This window comes from Hemiscyllium ocellatum, chromosome 2 (assembly GCF_020745735.1).
Source record: "Hemiscyllium ocellatum isolate sHemOce1 chromosome 2, sHemOce1.pat.X.cur, whole genome shotgun sequence".
In the NCBI taxonomy this organism is placed as follows: domain Eukaryota; kingdom Metazoa; phylum Chordata; class Chondrichthyes; order Orectolobiformes; family Hemiscylliidae; genus Hemiscyllium; species Hemiscyllium ocellatum.
Window position 1 is genome coordinate 1311499 of NC_083402.1, and position 14446 is coordinate 1325944.

Below are 14446 nucleotides of genomic sequence, written 5' to 3' on the forward strand. Positions count from 1 at the left end.
AGGGGTCATCTGAGTGAACCTTCTTTGAACTGTCTCCAATTAAATGAGAGCTTTCTTTAAATAAGGGATCAAACTGCTGCCAGTACTCCAGCTGTGGTCTCCCCAGCACCTCGTACAGTTGCAGTAAGACTTCCCTACTCTTACACACCAACATCCCATTAGCTCTTCCTGATTAACTGCTGCACATTGGTGTTTCATAAACAGGTAACACACATTGTACCATTTACTTAACTTTATCAATACCTCTCTGTGAATGTAAAATAAAACCTAACAACTGCCGATGCTGGAAGAAAGAAAATAAAAACACGTTGTTAGGAATGGTCTGGCAGCATCTGTAGAGAGAAAGCAGAGTTAACACTTCAGATCCAGAGACCTTTCTTCAGAATGGATTGTGGCTGAGAAAAGATTGGTAAAAATGTTGAAGTTGGGTGGGGAATAAACAGTAAGTGGACATGGAGCCCAGAGAGGGGCAAGAAAACAGTTGGGCAAAGGAATGTGTAAACGTCAACTGGGGAGAATAGCTGTTAATGAGGACCATTAGTGGCTGACAAAGGGTTGTCTGTCGTAGCCTCTGGGACACCTTTGTCCACTCCTCTTCTACTCTCACCACCTCCCCAGGTCCCCCATGGAAATTCTCCTGCAATCACAGAATGTCTAACACCTGCCTGTTTACTTGTTTCCTCCTCACTATCCAAGGCCCAAGCTACACCATCCTAGTGAAACAGTGATTTACCTGCATTTCACTCAATCCAGCTTACTGCATTCGCTGCTCACAATGTAGTCTCCTCTATAATGTGGAGATAAAACACAGACTGGGTAAGCTCTTTGCACAACACTTGCATTCTGACTGTAAAAATAACCCTGAGCTTCCTGTTGCCTACCTCTTCACCACACTTCGTCCTCTGGCCAACATCTCTGTCTCAGACTTGCCGCAGAGTCCCAATGAAGCTCAGCGCAAGCTGTAAGAACAGCATCTCATTTTTTTGCTTCGGGACCCTGCAAACTTTAGGACTCCATAAGCCTGAGCGCTTTCTCCCATGTTCTTACCCCCAACTCCCACGCAGCCCACCCCTTGTCATCATATGGGCTGCTACCACAAACCACCCATTTGCAGCCGCTAACAGAGCAGGGTTTTCAGTTTTTGGATCATTGGGATCACTTGTGGGATGGAGGTGACCTGTACAAAGGCAATGGGTTGCTCTCGAACTGGTGGGGAACCAATATCCTTGTGGGGAGATTTGCTAGTGTCACACAGGAGGATTTAAACAGGGGGGTGGGATTCTAAATAAGAGAGGGACCTTCGAGAAGTCAGGAGGAAAATACATCAGCCATCGAGAGCAAGTTTACTATTCACGATAGACAGGGGCACAGTAAAGGGAGGGAAACTAACTTCTGGTTTAAAGTGCATTTACATTAATGCACAAGGCCTGACTGGTAAGGCAGATGAGCTCAGAGCATGGATTGGCTCTAGGACTGGGATACTATAGCCACAACAAAAACATGGCTGAGAGAAGGGCAGGACTGGCAGTTTAATGTTCCAGGATACAGAAACTACAGACGTGACAGAAGGACAACTAAGTGAGGAGGAGGAGTTAGCCTTTTGATTAGGGAGGACATAACAACAAGTGCTTAGAGAGGATATAGAGTGCTTAAGGGATCATCAAATGATGATTAGAACTTAGAAACAATAAGTGGATGGTTACCCTGCTGGGACTGCAGTATAGACCCCCAAATATCCAGCAGGTACTAGAGGAGTATATGTGTAGAGAGATTGCAGATACCTGTAGGAAAAATAAAGTAGCATTGGTTGGAGATTTTAATTTCCCCTGTATTGACTGGGCCAACAAGAGCGTAAAAGACCCAAACGGAGTGGAATTTTTCAAGTGTGTCCAAGAAATTTCCTAAATCTATATGTAGAAGGCTCTACTTAGGAGGGTGCAAGACTGGAGCTCCTCTTAGCAAACAAGGTTAGACAAGTGACTAAACTGTCAGTCGGAGAGCACTTTGGGTCCAGTGACCAGAACTCTCTTAGTTTTAACAGAGGGACCAAGGAGTACAAGTACACAGTTCTTTGAAAGTGTTCCACAAGTTAAGGTGCTAAACTAGAGCAGGGCAAGTTTTGGGGCCATTAGACAGGATCCACCAGCGGTCAATTCGGTGAGTCTGTTTGAAGAAAAAGGAATGACTGACAAATGGGAGGCTTTTAAAAGTGCGATATCAAGAGACTAGGGACAATATGCCCATGTTAGGGTGAAAGGAAAAGTTGACAGGTTTAGGAGTCCCTGTCTGATGAGAAATATTGAGGCTCTGGTCAGGAAAAAGGCAGCAGCATACATTGGGTTTAAGATATTGAGCTCAAGTGAATCCTTAGATGACTATAAAAAGTGCAGGAACACACAAGTGGGAAATCAGAAGAGCAAAAAGAGGTTACGAGATGGACCTAACAGATAAGTTAAAAATAATCCCAAACGGTTCTATAGCTATATTAGAGTAAAAGGGTGGGAGGGAGAGAATAGGTCCCCTTAAAGATCAGAATGGTTGTCTATTGTGGAGCCACAGGAGAAGAGGGGAGATTTTCGATGAATATTGCTCCTCAGTGTTTACTGAGGAGAGAATCATGGATGCTAAAGAAATAAGTGAAACAAGTGGGGATGTTTTGGACCACACACACATTACCAGAGAGGAGGTGTTTGCAGCCCTAAAGCACATTAAGGTGGATAAATCTCCCGGGCCTGATGTTGTGGGTGGGGAGGGAAGAAATTGCAGAGGGCCTTGCAGAGGTTTTTACATCATCTTTCGCCACTGGTGAAGTCCCAGAGACTAAAGGCTGGGTAATGTTGTTCCATTGTTTCAGAAAGCTAGCAAAGACAAGCCAGAGAACTACAGGTATCAGTGGAAGGCAAGTTGTTGGAGAGGATACTGAGGGACAGGATCAACCAACATTTTGGATGGTCAAGGTCTGATTAGGGATAGTCAGCATGGATATGTGGACAGGAACTCACATCTGACAAATCTTTTCAAGCTTTTCAAATACGTAACCAAGAGGATAGATGATGGTAGGGCAGTGTCTATATGGTTTTTAGTAAAGCCTTTGATAAGGTCCCACACGGCAGGTTAGTCATGAAGGTTAGATGGCATGGGCTTGAGGGAGAGATAAACAATTGGATTCAAAAGTGGTTCAATGGTAGCAAAGTAGAGGGTGATGGTTGAAGGTTGTTTCTCAGACAGGAGGCCTGTGACTCGTCGTGTGTTATAGGGGCTGGTGCTGGGACATTTGTTAATTGTTATTTACATAAATAATCTAGATGTGAATGCACAAGGCATGATTAAGTTTGTGAATGATAGAAAATTAAGACGTTATAGTTGATCGTGCGGAAGGTTAATCAGATGGCGAGGTGGGCTAAGGATTGGCAAATTCAATTCAGTACAGATAAGTATTGCACTTTGGGAAGTCAAACCAAGGTAGGACTTGTACAGTAAACAATAAGGTCCTGGAGGAGTGTTGTGGAACTGAGGGACCTAGGTGTACAAGTACATAGTTCTTTGAAAGTGACATCACAGGTAGACAGGGTGGTGAAGATGGCATTTAGCAAACTGACCTTCATCAGTCGAGACACCGAGTATATGATGTATGGGATGTTATGTTAAAGTTGTGTAAGTTGTTGGTGAGGCCGCAGTTGGTGTATAGTGTGCAGTTTTGGTCATCCTGTCATCGAGTCAGATGTACAGCACAGAAACAGACCCTTCAGTCCAACTCGTCCATGCTGACCAGATATCCCAACCTAATCTAGTCCCATTTGCCAGCACTTGGCCCATGTCCCTCTAAACCCTTTCTATTCAAATACCCATCCAGATCCTTTTAAACGATGCAATTGTTCTAACCTCTACCACCTTTTCTGGCAGCTCATTCCATACACATACCACCCTCTGAGAAAGAGGGTCCCTTAGGTCTCTCTTATACCTTTCCCCTCTCACCCTAAACCTATAACCTCTAGTTCTGGACTCCCTGACCCCAGGAAAAAGACTTTGCCTATTTATCATATCCATGCCCCTCATAATTTTGTAAACCTCTATAAGGTCACCCCTCAGCCTCCGATGCTCCAGGGAAAACAGCCCCAGCCTGTTCAGCCCCTCCCTGTAGCTCAGATCCTCCAACCCTGGCAACATCCTTGTAAATCTTTTCTGAACCCTTTTCAAGTTTCACAACATTCTTCCGATAGTAAGGAGACCAGAATTGCACGCAATATTCCAACAGTGGCCTAACCATGTCCTGTACAGCCGGAACATGACCTCCCAACTCCTGTACTCAATACTCTGACCAATAAAGGAAAGCATACCAAATGCCTTCTTCACTATCCTATCTACCTGTGACTCCACTTTCAAGGAGCTATGAACCTGCACTCCAAGGTCTCTTTATAGAACATAGAACATAGAACATAGAAAGATACAGCGCAGTACAGGCCCTTTGGCCCTCGATGTTGCGCTGACCGAATCCTACCTAACCTACACTAGCCCAATAACTTCCAAATGCCTATCCAATGCCCGCTTAAATGACCATAAAGAAGGAGAGTTCACCACTGCTACTGGCAGGGCATTCCATGAACTCACAACCCGCTGTGTAAAGAATCTACCCCTAACATCTGTCCTATACCTACCACCCCTTAATTTAAAGCTGTGTCCCCTAGTAACACCCGACTCCATTAGCGGTAAAAGGTTCTCAGTGTCGACCCTATCTAAACCCCTAATCATCTTATACACCTCTATCAAATCTCCCCTAAACCTTCTCTTCTCCAATGAGAACAGCCCCAAGTGCCTCAGCCTTTCCTCATAAGATTTTCCTACCATACCAGGCAACATCCTGGTAAACCTCCTCTGCACTCGTTCCAATGCCTCCACATCCTTCCTATAGTATGGCGACCAAAACTGCACACAATACTCCAGATGAGGCCGCACCAGAGTCTTATACAGTTGCAACATGACCTCAGGACTCCGGAACTCAATTCCTCTACCAATAAAGCCCAGTACACCATATGCCTTCCTCACAGCACTATTTACCTGGGTGGCAACTTTCAGAGATCTGTGTACATGGACACCAAGATCCCTCTGCTCATCCACACTACCAAGTAGCCTACCATTAGCCCAGTAATCTATCTTCTTGTTACTCCTATCAAAGTGAATGACTTCACACTTAGCTACATTGAATTCCATTTGTCACATTTCTGCCCAGCTCTGCAACTTATCTATATCCCGCTGTAACCTACCACATCCTTCCTCACTATCCACAACTCCACCGACTTTTGTGTCATCCGCAAACTTGCTTACCCAGCTTTCAAGCCCTTCCTCTAGATCATTTATAAAGATAACAAAAAGCAATGGTCCCAAAACAGATCCTTGTGGTACACCGCTAGTAACTGCACTCCAAGATGAACATAGTCCATCAACTACTACCCTCTGTCTCCTTCCAGCCAGCCAATTCCTAATCCAAACCTCTAATGTATCCTCAATGCCATACCTCCGTAGTTTTAGCATTAGCCTACCATGGGGAACCTTATCGAACGCCTTACTAAAATCCATATACACAAAATCTACTGCTTTACCCTCGTCCACTTCCTTAGTCACCTTCTCAAAGAACTCAATAAGGTTTGTGAGGCACGACTTGCCCTTCACAAAACCATGCTGGCTATCCTTGATCACATTATTCCTATCCAGATGTTCATAAATCTTATCCCTTACCATTCTCTCTAAGACTTTGCCCACCACTGAAGTCAGACGCACTGGCCATAGTTACTAGGGCTATCCCTACTCCCTTTCTTGAACAATGGGACCACATTCGCTATCCTCCAGTCCTCTGGTACTATTCCCGTTGACAATGACAACATAAAAATCCAGGCCAATGGCTCTGCTATCTCCTCCCTAGCTTCCCATAGGATCCTAGGGTAAATGCCATCAGGCCCAGGAGACTTATCTATTTTCATCCTCTCCAATATTCCCAGAACCTCTTCCCTGCATATTTCCAGGCCATCCATTCTAATCATTTGTGACTCCATATTCACATCAGCAACAGTGTCCTGTTCCTGAGTGAATACTGATGAAAAGTATTGATTTAGTGTCTCTCCAATCTCCTCCGCTCCACACACAACTTCCCACTACTATCCTTGACTGGACCGATACCTACCCTAGTCATCCTTTTATTCCTGACATACCTATAGAAAGCCTTTGGGTTTTCCCTAATCCTACCAACTAAGGACTTTTCATGTCCCCTTCTCGCTTCTCTTAGCTCTCTCTTTAGATCCTTCCTGGCTACCTTATAACTCTCTATCGCCCCAACTGAACCTTCACGCCTCATCTTTACATATGCCGCCTTCTTCCCTTTCACAAGGGATTCCAATTCCTTACTAAACCACGGCTGCCTCACAAGGCCCTTTACACCATGCCTGACTGGTACATACTTATCGAGGACACGTAGTAGCTGCTCCTTGAACAATCCCCACATCTCATTAGTGTTCTTCTCTTGAAGCCTGTTTTTCCAATCCACACATCCTAAGTCATGCCTCACCGCATCATAATTTCCCTGCCCCCAGCTATAACTCTTGCCCTGCGGCGCACACTTATCCCTCTCCATCACTAAAGTAAAAGTCACCGAGTTGTGGTCACTGTCCCCGAAGTGCTCACCTACCTCCAAGTCTAACACCTGGCCTGGTTCATTACCTAGAACCAAATCCAGTATAGCCTCACCTCTTGTTGGCCTGTCTACATATTGTGTCAGGAAACCCTCCTGCACACATTGTACAAACACCGACCCATCTAATGAACTCGAGCTATAGCTCTCCCAGTCAATATCTGGGAAGTTAAAGTCCCCCATAACAACCACCCTGCTACCTTCACTCTTTTCCTGAATCATCCTCGCAATATTATCCTCTACTTCTCTAGGACTATTAGGAGGCCTGTAGAAAACACCTAACAGGGTGACCTCACCTTTCCTATTTCTAACCTCAGCCCAAACTACCTCAGATGGCAAGTCCTCTTCCATCGTCCATTCCACTGCTGTAATACTATCTTTGACAAGTAATGCCACACCTCCCCCTTTTTTACCCCCATGTCTGATCCTACTAAAACATTTAAACCCTGGAACCTGCAACAGCCATTCTTGTCCCTGTTCTACCCACTTCTCTGTAATGGCCACAACATCGAAGTCCCAGGTACCAACCCACGCTGCAAGTTCACCTACCTTATTTCTTATACTTCTGGCATTGAAGTATACACACTTCAATCCACTCTTCTGTTTACAGGCACCCTCTTTCGAGATCGCTGCCTTGTTCATAACCTCCCTACACTCAAGGTCCTGTACCATAAAGCTACAGTCCAGGTTCCCATGCTCCGGCGGAGTTAGTTTAAACCCTCCCAAAGAGCACTAGCAAACCACCCCCCAAGGATACTGGTGCCCCTCAGGTTCAGGTGTAGACCATCCTTTTTATAGAGGTCCCACCTTCCCCAGAAAGAGCCCCAGTTGTCCAGAAACCGGAATCCCTCCCTCCTGCACCATCCCTGTAGCCACGCATTTAACTGCTCTCTCTCCCTATTCCTCGACTCTCTATTACGTGGCACGGGTAACAAACCAGAGACTACAACTCTGTTTGTTCTAACTCTGAGCTTCCAACCTAGCTCCCTGAAAGCCTGTCTGACATCCTCACCCCTCTTCCTACCTATATCGTACCTATGAGGCCTACAGCTCGCCTGCGCGTTTAAATAGAGAAAAAACCCTACCCAGGTAACCTAGCAACACAAGCCTCCGGGTCTACCCGGCGTTTTTTTAAAAAAATACTTTTTAAATTTTTAGTTTAAAAAAGTTTAAAAAAAAAGTTAAGTACTGGAACTTACAACTTAAATTTTTAGTTTTTAAAACAAAATAAGAAAAACTAAGAACTGGAACTCACCCTGGACTTCGAACCGGACAAACAGCCGTCACGTGATCCTCCGAGAAACTGAGGCCTACAGCTCGCCTGCGCGTTTAAATAGAGAAAAAACCCTACCCAGGTAACCTAGCAACACAAGCCTCCTCTTTGTTCAGCAACACTCCCTAGGACCTTACCATTAAGTGTATAAGTCCTGTTAAGATTTGCTTTCCCAAAATGCAGCACCTCACATTTATCTGAATTAAACTCCATCTGCCACTTCTCAGCCCATTGATCCATCTGGTCCAGATCCTGTTGTAATCTGAGGTAACCCTCTTCGCTGTCACTACACCTTCAATTTTGGTGTCATCTGCAAACTTACTAACTGTACCTCTTATGCTCACATGCAAACCATTTACATAAATGACCACCACCACCCTCTGTTTGCTACTTTTGAGCCAATTCTGTATCCAAATAAATTACTTACAGTGTGGAAACAGGCCCTTTGGCCCAACAAGTCCACACTGACCCGCCGAAGCATCCACCCAGACCCATTCCCTACATTTACCCCTTCACCTGACACAACGGGCAAGTTAGCATGGCCAATTCACCTAACCTGCACATTTTGTTTTGGGCTGTGGGAGGAAACCGGAGCACCCGGAGGAAACCCACGCAGACACGGGGAGAATGTGCAAACTCCACACAGAGAGTCGCTTGAGTTTGAGTTCTCCCTGTATTCCATGAGAATCAGTCTCCGATGGGGAACATTGTCGAACATCTTTTTGAAGTCTATATAGATCACATCTACCGCTCTGCCCTCATCAATCTTTTTTGTTACTCCTTCAAAAAATTCAATCAAGTTTGTGCAACATAATTTCGTGTGCACAAAGCCATACTGACTATCCCGAATCAGTCCAGAAAGACATAATTAAACTGGAAAGAGTGCAGAGAAGATTTGAGGATGTTGCCAAGACTAGTAGGTCTGAGTTATAGGGAGAGGTTGGCCAGGATAGGACTTTATTCCTTGGAACATAGGGAGATGAGGGGTGAGCTTATTGAGGTATATAAAATCATGAGTGGCTTAGATAGAATGAATAAAGTCTTTCTCCCAGGGACAGGGAGCTGAAAACTAGAGAGCATAGGTTTAAGGTGAGAGGGGAAAGATTTCAGGAGGGTCTGAGGGGTAACTTCTTCACACACAGAGTGGTGTGGATATAGAACATAGAACAGGACAGCACAGAACAGGCCCTTCAGCCCACGATGTTGTGCTGACCACTGATCCTCAGGTATGCACCCTCACATTTCTGTGACCATATGCATGTCCAATGTCCCCCAATGACCCTGCCTCCACAACTGCTGCTGGCAACGCATTCCATGCTCTCACAACTCTCTGTGTAAAGAACCCGCCTCTGACATCCCCCAACCAGCTTAAAACTATGACCCCTCGTGTTAGTCATTTCTGATTTTAGCTTCTGAAACCTTATATTTGTTGTTTTTTCCCTTTTGATTAAATTCACAACCTCCCTTCTTATCCGATGGTCCCTTACTGTGCCATCCTTGTCCTTCTCGTTTCTCTCTGTAAACTGTTTGTAACTTGCCTTTTCACCTATTTTTGTGAACTGCAAATGTAGCCACGTTAGATGGTGTAAACCACTACAGTCCCAGTCATGATCCCTGTGGAACCTCACAGGTACGTAATGCTCACTGGCCTTTCTTGAACAAGGGCACATTTGTAATCCTCCAGTCCTCTGGTATTAAACCTGTATCTACCCCCAGGTTATTGAGAGGAGCAAGAAAGGAGATTGTTGGGGTCTTGACCAAGATCTTTGTATCCCTGCTAACCACTTGAACAGTCCTGAAGGACTGACAATGCTGCTCCTTGTTCAAAGAAAATAGGGATAATCCAGGAAACTATAGACTGAGGAGTCTCCCATCGGTGTTTGGGAAGCTATTGAAAAAGAGTTCTTATGGATAGGATTTACGCTCTTTTGCGAAAGCCTGGCCTAATTAGGGACAGTCAGTCCAGCTTTGTGCATGGCAGGTCGCGTCTTACTAACTCAGCATGTTCAGCAGTGGATGGTGTCTACATGGATTTTAGTAAGACTTTCAACAAGGTCCCTCCCTGGTTGGCTCAGCCAAATCAATGACACGGGATCCACAGTGACCTGGCTGCAGCGGATTCAGAATTGGCTTGCTCACAGAAGGCAGAGGGTAGTGGTGGAAGGATGGTTTTCAGGCTGGAGGTCAGTGACTAGTGGTGTTCTGCAGGGGTCCATACTGGGACCCCTGCTTTCTGTGATATATATAGATGACTTAGATGAAAATGTAAACGGGTGGATTAGTAAGTTTGCAGATAATACAAAGATGGGTGGAGTTGTGGATCGCGTAAAAGGTTGTCAAAGGATACAGCGGGATATAGATCAGTTGCAGATATGGGCAGAGGAATGGCAGATGGAGTTTACCCTGGAGATATCTGAAGTATTATACTTTGGGAGATCAACTATGAAGGAAAATATACTGTTAGTGGCAGGACCCTGAACAGCACTGACATGGAGGGACCTTCTAGTTCAACTGCATAGCTCCCTGAAAGTGGCCATGCAAGTAAACAAGGTGGGAAAGGCAGCACATAGCACGCTTGACTTTATTCATTATTGAGAACGTGGGGGTCATCGGCTGGGCCCAGCATTTATTGCCTGTCCCTAGTTGCCCCTTGAGAAGGTGGGAGTGAGTTGCCTCCTTGAACTGCTGCAGTCCGTGTGCCGTAGGGTGACCCACAATGCCCTTTGGGTCAAAATCCTGGAATTCCCTATGACACTGAAGGAACGGTGATATATTTCCAAGTCAGGATGGAGTGTGGCTTGGAGGGGCTAGTGTTCCCATGGATCTGCTGTCCTTGTCCTTCTAGATGGAAGTGCTCATGGGTTTGGAAGGTGCTGTCTGAGGATCTTTGGTGAACTTCTGCAGGGCATCTTGTAGCTGGTACACACTGCTGTTACTGAGCGTCGGTGGGGGGAGGGAGGGGATGGTACACACTGCTGTTACTGAGTGTCGGTGGGGGAGGGAGGGAGAGGATGGTACACACTGCTGTTACTGAGTGTCGGTGGGGGGAGGGAGGGGATGGTACACACTGCTGTTACTGAGTGTCGGTGGGAGAGGGAGGGGATGGTACACACTGCTGTTACTGAGTGTCGCTGGGGGGAGGGAGGGGACGGTACACCCTGCTGTTACTGAGTGTCGGTGGGGGGAGGGGATGTTTGAGGATGTGGTGCCAATCAAGCGGCTGCTTTGTCCTAGATGGTGTCAAGCTTCTTGAGTGTTGTTGGAGCTGCCCCCATCCAGGGCAAGTGGGGAGTATTCCATACCACTCCTGAGTTGTACCTTGTCGATGGTGGACAGGCTTTGGGGAGACAGGAGGGCAGTTACTCACCGCAGTATTCCCAGCCTCTGACCTGCCCGTACGGTCACTGCACCTATGTGGTGAGTCCAGTTAAGTTTCTGACCAATGGTAATCTTCAGGATGACGATAGAGGGTGACTCAGTGACAGTAACACCACTGAATGTCAAGGGCTGGTGGTTAGATTATCTCTTGTTGGTGACGGTCGTAGCCTGGTATGTGTGTGGTGCAAATGTTACTTGCCTCTTGTCAGCCGAAGCCCAGAGATTGTCCTAATCTTGTTGTATGTGAACACGGCCTGTTTCAGTGCCTGAGGAGTTGTGAATGGTGCTGAATGCTGGGTAATCATTGGGGAACATCCCCCACTTCTGTCCTTGTGGTGGAGGGAAGGTCATTGATGAAGCAGCTGAAGGTGGTTGGGTCTAGGACACTACCCTGAGGGACTCCCGCAGAGATGTCCTGGACCGGAGATGACTGACCCTCCACAACCACAACCACCTTCCTCTGTGTCAGCTATGACTCTAACCAGGGGAGTGTTTGCCCCGACACCCACTGACTCCAGTTTTACCAGGGCTCCTTGATGCCACCCTCGGTCAAATCCAGCCTTGATGTTTAGGGCTGTCCCTCTCCCCTCCCCTCTGGAACCCAGCTCTTTTGTCCATGTTTGAGCCAAGGCTGGAATGAGGTCAGGAGCTGGGTGACCCTGGGGGAACCCAAACTGGGGGTCACTGAGCAGGTTATTGCTGAGCAGGTGCTGCTTGATAGCCCTGTTACTGACACCGTCCACCACGTTACTGAGGATCGAGGGGAGACTGATGGGACGGGAATTGTTTGGGTTGGATCTGTCCTGCTTTTTACCTGGGTAATTTCCCACATTGTCGGGTAGATGCCAGTGCTGTAACTACTGGAACAGCTTATCTCGGGCGGGCAGCAAGGTCTGGAGCATAAGCCTTCAGTCCCATTGCTGGAATATTATCAGGGCCCATTGCCTTTGCAGTATCCAGTGCCTCTGGCCTTGTCTTGTTATCACACGGAGTGAATCGTATCGTCTGGACCCTGGTGTCTGTGATGCTGGGGACCACTGGAGGAGCCCGAGACAGATCACCCACTCGGCACTGCTGGCTGAAGATTGCTGTAAAGCTTCAGCCTTACCTTTTCCCTGATGTACTGGGCTCTCCCATCGTTGAGGAGGGGGGTATTAGTGCAGGCTTCTTCTCCAGTGAGGTGTTTATTTGTCTACCACCATTCGTGACTGGATGCGGCAGGACTTCAGAGTGTTAGATCTAATCTGTTGTGTGGGATCACTTAGCTCTGTCTATCACTTGCTGCTCATGCTGATTGACATGCAAGTAATCCTGTTTGGTACCTTCATCAGGTTGACACCTCATCTTCAGGTATCCCTGGTGCTGCTCCCCTCATACCCTCCTGCACTCTCCATTGAACCAGGGTTGATCCCCTGGCCTGATGGTGATGGTTGAGTGGGGGATATGCCGGGCCAGGAGGTTACAGATTGTGCTGGAGTACAGTTCTGCTGCTGTTGATGACCCACAGTGTCTTATGGATGCCAAGGCTTAAGCTGCTAGATCAGTTTGAAGTCTGTCCCAATTAGCACGGTGATAATGCCACACAGCATGATGGAGGGCATTCTCAATGTGAAGGTGGGACTTTGTCTCCACAAGGACTGTGCAGCAGTCACTCTTACTGACACTGTCATGGACAGATGCCTCTGCAGCCAGCAGATTGGTATGGATGAGGTCAAGTATGTTTTTCCCTCACCTCCTGCCGCAGCCCCAGTCTAGCAGCGATACAGTTTACTGACCGGGGAATTCAGTACAAGGGTCAGGATGTCATGTGCAGCTTTGGTTAGGCCTCACTTAAGTACTAGACCCAATTTTAGTCACCACATCACAGGAAGGATGTGGAGGGGTTTACCAGGATGCTGCCTGGATTAGAGGGAGAGGCTGGAAATACCCGGGATGTTTTCTCTGGAGGGGTGGGAGAGGCTGAAGGGGAGACATGATAGTAGTTCATAGAATTATGAGACGTATAGATAGGGTCAAAGGTCAGAATCACTTTTCCCCCAGCGTTGAAACGTCTAAAACTAGGGAGCATGTATTTAAGGTGAGGAGGGAATGCTCAAAGGAGATGAGAGGGGTAGCTTTGTTCTCGTTTAACGTAGAGTGTAGGAGTCTGGAAGGTGCTGCCAGGGTGGTGGTAGAGGCAGTCACCAGAGGGGCATTTGAGGGATTTTCAGAGAAATACATGAACATGCAAGAAATGGCGGGATATGGGACTGCGGGCAGGTGGAAGGGATTAGTTTAATTTGGCGTCATGCTCAGCCCCACACAGTCAGCTGGAGGGACTGTTCCTGTGCTGTACTGTTCAATGTTGTATGATTTTCTAAATGTGCTATTATTTCCTTAACAGCTGATTCCAACATTTTTCTAACAATAGATGGCAAGCTGTTCGGCAAAGTTACCTATTTTCTCCTCCCATGCATTTCTGATCAGGCCAGTCACATCTGCAGGTTTCCCATGTACCTGTATTTTTCCAGAGTCTTACGAATATTTTTGGAAAATCACAACTAATGCATCCACCATCTCTGTAGCTCCCGCTGTTAGGATTCCAGGGAGCACACCATCAGGGCCAGGGGAGTGATCTGCCTTTAACTTAGTTTGTCTAATACCTGCTTCTCTAGTGATGGTCATTCAAACAGCCCAGAAGCCCATCAGCGACTGAATCCATACCACTAAAAATATACAACTACCAATTCAAGCCCAACTTTCCAACATTAGGCCTCACATTAAACTAACTGTGTGAGGCCTGTGGGTCCAGTTACACAGAAAATATGGAAAAGGTTCAGTGTGAAGATGGGCTCAGCAGATGGCATTAAAGTTTCTAGCTCAGGTAACAGGACAGAGTACGGAAAATACCAGGAATCTAACTTCAGGCACAGCAGACAGAGGGTCAGCTACGAGAAGGTAATGAGTCAACGTCAGACCGAGGGTGTTATACCTTAATACACACAGTATACAGAACAAATGAAATTGGCAGGTAGAGTGTTGTGGGTATCACAGAGACATAGAAAATAGGACCAACCTCCTGCAGAAACTGGAATGTGTACAACCAAATGCTGGAGATCACGGCGGGTCAGACAGCA

General features: G+C 46.6%; 1 protein-coding gene across 2 annotated transcripts in view; it reads right to left on the reverse strand.

The window, feature by feature from the left end:
- LOC132826336 (G-protein coupled receptor-associated protein LMBRD2-like) overlaps positions 1-14446 on the reverse strand; it is a 64256-nt gene that overhangs the window by 2036 nt on the left and 47774 nt on the right. The gene's annotated exons all lie outside the window — the stretch shown is intronic.